Source organism: Acanthochromis polyacanthus, chromosome 22 (genome assembly GCF_021347895.1).
Source record: "Acanthochromis polyacanthus isolate Apoly-LR-REF ecotype Palm Island chromosome 22, KAUST_Apoly_ChrSc, whole genome shotgun sequence".
NCBI lineage: Eukaryota > Metazoa > Chordata > Actinopteri > Pomacentridae > Acanthochromis > Acanthochromis polyacanthus.
In genome coordinates this window covers 13,500,009-13,505,128 of record NC_067134.1, presented here as the reverse complement: position 1 = coordinate 13,505,128, position 5,120 = coordinate 13,500,009, and positions in this window count along the sequence as shown.

Below are 5,120 nucleotides of genomic sequence, written 5' to 3'. Positions count from 1 at the left end.
GGTTTCAATTACTATGGATAAAATATTTTTCTTCCATCACTCTTGGCTTTATTGGGTTGTTAAAAAGTTCTCGTTTTTTGTGTCACCCTGTATATTGTCAGATGTCATGGACTATGCATTTTTTGTGTTTTTTTAAGGGGAGCTGAACTGAAAAATTTGCTTAAGTGGCAATCTGCCCATGTATGTCTTAAGTCTGGCTCCCCAGTGACTGTATACGATCTTTTTGGTTAGCTAACACCTCTTTTTATCCCAGGTAATATTGTAACAGACAATGTGAGTTTATTACTAAATTTACTCCAGGAATTCTGAGACAAGACATACTGTAAATGTGGCAAAAAAAAAAAAATCTATATTTTTTCACATATTTATGCTTTTGAGGAATTTTATTCCTCCTTTATTGGTTCTTGTGTGACATTAGTAATTTTACATGGTAGCAAGATGAGAAAATTGATTAAGTGGGCAAAAGAGAGAGGTCAAATCAACTGTCATTTCTTTCATTAGTTAGATCCTATACATATTGGAATTTTGAATTGATTTATTTATTTATCAATCTCACTGTAATACTAAATATGAAGCTACAGCCAGCTGGTTAGCTTCACTTAGACTGGAAACAAGAGCAAACAGCTAGCTTTGGTCTGTCCAAATGTAACAAAATCCGCCCATCAGTCACTGCAGATTTCTCTCAATAACAAGTTACGTGTTGTTCCTTGGATCTGTATGAAATAGATGTGCCCCATTGTTATTTTCTGTAGTGTCCACTGGCTGCCCAGAGGCAATAAAGATGAATCGAAATTCAGATCTCAAGAAAATCCATTGAAATTCATCTCAGTCAGTTGTAAATCTTTATCCTCACAATGGGCCTCATTCATGAACTTAGAAAAGCGTTCGTAAGAACGGCTTTAAGAACTCCCAAGAGAAAAGTACGTTGGATTCACGAAGCGTTCTTGACAAGCCAAATCTGTTCTTAGGAGGGAGATGCGCCGGATTCAAGAACAGTCTCTACGAACACCCTCCCAATACATTTACATTGTATTGACTTGTAAATGTAAAAGGTACACCCTCTAAACTTCCTTATAAGGCAGCAGCAAGAGCGTGTTTGAGACACGTGAGCACTGGAGTGCAGGTGAAACTCCGCCCACCAGAGTGATGGTCATTTCTGCAGATGACAGAGCTTCAAACAGCCAATAAAGTCTGACCTGAGACAGCTAAACTTTTATACTCAGAAAGGGTGTGTGTCGTAATAAAACACCCTCTGCCTCTGCTGCAGTGACAGGTAAAACTGCCCAGGCCATGTCCGCCTTGTCTCCCCGGTCAGCGCGCGCGTGCACACCGGGGCGTGTGCACATGGCGGCGGTCATCGCGCGTGCACGTCGTAGTGGTCATTGCGCTTGTACCTCCCACAGACCTCTAAACACATTAATGTGACCAAGTGCAGCTTCAGATCTAAAATCTGATTTTGAGTTTAACTGGCACTGAACTACAAAACCATTGATCACTAAAATTCACTTGAATAAATCTAGTTTTAAATTAAATAATTTGTGGTAATATTTGAATTTGATTTAAGAAAGAAATTCAAATTTTTGGATCAGTTTTGACTGTAACAAAATTCTAAAAGAGCAGATTTTTTGTGTGTAAGAGTCCTCCTGAGTGTTCTTAGAATTTGTTCTTACTTTTAAGAACAGGTCAGTTAAGAGCACGTTCGTGAATGCCAAAAATCTTCTTAAAAAGGCTCTAAGAACAGATTTGTTCTTAAGAACGCTTCATGAATGAGGCCCAATGCTCTTAGCTGTAACTGTAGTTCATTATTTGCCCAATCCTAGCAGAGCTTTCTATACTTCCATTTGCAAAATGTGATTTCACAGGTGAAGCAGGTTGCATTTTTTGGCAATCAAGCCCTTTTACAGGTTTTTTCAATTGCTAACAAACATTGATCGAAATTGAAGTCACATGTTCAAAACTCTTAACACAGCCTGCATTTCCATCATGCATCTCAGCTAAACGGTTAATCTCATCCCCATAACTGTTTCTCACCAACAAAACACTTCTTACATGTCTCACAATAAGCTCATTCAACCACAGCACTAGAAAATAGTCTCACTTTTGAAACAAACACTGTCAGTCTTAGCATGCTGAACTAGAAAATAACAGAAACAGGGAGCATTACATGAAATTAATTGTAATCTTTCAAGTTTGAATGATTTCTTTTTAGATAAATCAGTGTTTTATTATAAAATAAGATCTTTGCACTTTGAGTGTTCTAAATTATTGTAATATATTGCAACAAGAATGAATCGGGAATGCTCTTACTTCAACAGCACTGACGTATTTTCTCTGTGCCTTTGCATAGGTACTTTGGGACCTTACAAAAAATAAAAAGATTACTGTAAACAAAAATAAAATGTAGAATCTCAGAATTCAGGGGGCAGAATAGAAATCAAGAGATAAAATTCACAAACCAACAACACATGTATATTGTAACATTCACAACCTGTCGTCTGCATTTGGCCACATGTTTCCATCCATTACATCTTATGTCTTCTCTGGAGATGCATTGTGGCTAGAACCTTTTTGAGTCTCTCCTTTTTATGGTTTCTGATGAGGCCAAACACAGAATTGGGTTTCAGCTGACAACTACACTCAGCTGTGTGTAATTACCTAATCTTTTCATTTATTTTAATTTTCAATAGATTTCAATGTGGCTACAGCAGAAATTCCCAGTGTTTTTTCCCCTGTCATTCTGTTTTGATTGTGGTTTTAACGGTTTTGAACACAGTGTGTTAGCATTTGAAAAATATGCTGTAAAGGTCTAGTGTTTTGCAGGTGGTGAACTAGTAATGGAGAAGAGTTCATGAATTTTGGTGACTGTGGTCACTGAATGCATTTTGTGTGAAAGCAATGGAAAGTGATTCACAGTTCGGTCCACATGGACTTCTGTTTTGCAGACCGTGTTAAGAGTTCTGAACATGTGACTTCAGTTTCGACCAATGCGTGTTAGCAATCGGAAAAAAAAACGGTAAAGTGATATAAGGCTTTGGCATCTTAACCTGTGAGTTGTCTCATGGTTGGATTCATGTACGATTAGCAGATTTTTAAAATTTCTGCCCAATTCAGATGACACCTTAACTCTAAAGCAAGCTTGTTGTACTGTAATAGGTTTGACTGCTTTTGAACAGGTCTTTTTCAAGTGAAGACAACTGCATCCACTGTTTGTAAATGTATGTACAGAGTATGTGTGTATGCTCCTGAGTGTGTGTGTGTGTGTGTGTGTGTGTGTGTGTGTGTGTGTGTGTGTGTGTGCGCGCGCACGCGTGCGCCATGCCTTTGTTGTTCTCAACTTTGAAAATACCAATCATAAAAGCTCTAGTTTGAATTCTCACTAGCCCAGTATACTCAAGCTACTGTCTACCAAAACGTGAGTTTTTCCCAGCACACAAATTGTATGCAAAAGCCCCCTGTGCTGGTTATTTTTCCATGTAAAGGGTCTCCACCGCTAACCACACAGGCAAATCCATTGGCTGACAGCAACTTTCTCTCAGGGTTCATCAGCTCCTTCATGCTGCAAGAGCAAGGTTGCTGAGTTTGTATGTAAATTCAAGTGCCTTCTGCCCCTCACTGCTTTGAATTTTTATTTGCATGTGGCTCCATTGCTGCTGAATGAGGGAGCACATAAGAGGGAAAACAATTTTAGGTGTGGATGTGTTATTTTAGTTTTGGGCCAGCTGCTGACAAGGATTATCATGATCTTCCAGTCAAGTGCTGCTAAACATGTGATGATAGAAGACAGCATTTTGTTCTGTAATTCAAAGCTTGCTTAAAATCATGTTTGGTTTATTTTTGTTGTTGTTGATTTTGTTCGCTGTTATAATCTTGATGTTCAGTTAATGACTGATATAATCTTTGACACTCCTAATGTTTCCTCGTGTTATCACGATAATCTGAGAATGCTGACGCTGGCATATCAGCACATTATTCCCAAGTACACACCCCTCTCATGCTGTTGTTTCAAGCACACGACATAGTGCCACTTGGAACACCGAATCTTAACTTTTAAAAAAAGATTAATGTGAACATTATAGTGAAATATTTTTGGGGCATGTAATTGACGTATTTGTCATTTAAAAAGGAAAAACAATATTTAAATAAAGTTCTTGTACTCACAAAAGTTTCCTACCTGTACTTTTTTTTCTGAGCTGTTTTTTCTGAGTGACAACATGCTGAATCATTTATTACCTCCGCCAAGGAGGTTATGTGACACCCGCCGTTTGTGTGTCCGTCTGTTAGCAAGATAACTCAAAAACGCCTGGGCAGATTCAGATGAAATTTTGAGGGGATGTAGACTATGGTAAGAGGAAGAGCTGATTTAATTTTGGTGGCAATCCGGAAAGGATCCTGGATTCTTGTTTTTTAGTATGTTTTTTTAGTATGTGGTCCAAAATATGACAAAAACATCATAGGTTAGTATGTCGTCCAACAAACTGGAACTAGGTGCTCTGATAGCTCAACTGGTTAAGAAGGTGATTTGTAAACAAAACTGTGTCACAGACGTAGGTTTGATTCCAGCTCATGATCCTTTACTGCATGGGTTTCCTGTTTTACTCTCTATCCTTGGTGGAGGTCTGCACTCTCTGAGTGCTTTTCTAGTTGTGTTTTGCTGCTATCTCTGTGATCCTGACTCATGATTCTTCACGCAGGTGGTTTTCATCGATTGTGCCACCGATAGTGGACAGAATGTACTCATAAATTATGGATATCACAACCATTGTCTTCTTCATTGTTTAACCCTGCATTAATTAGTTGTCTCTTTTTTTGCCCATGTTACCTCAGGCTCTACTCCTATCAACATGCACGACTGAAAGTCAGGTTCTCCTGTGTATTGTTACCAGATTGTTGCACCACTATGGCCTCACAGTTTCAACTCTTCCGGCCTTCCAGTGAACTTTTCATCCAGTCTACATTGGGTACAGATTCTCTCTTTTTGCAACAAATATGGGATAAATTATTTTAAAACTGATAATACATGTTCAAAAGCTGTCTGTATTTCAATTCCACCCATTCATTTACAAAGATTTTAAGATCCTGTAGAGTTCAGCTGTATTCAAATTGAAAGCTCAGGCACAAAC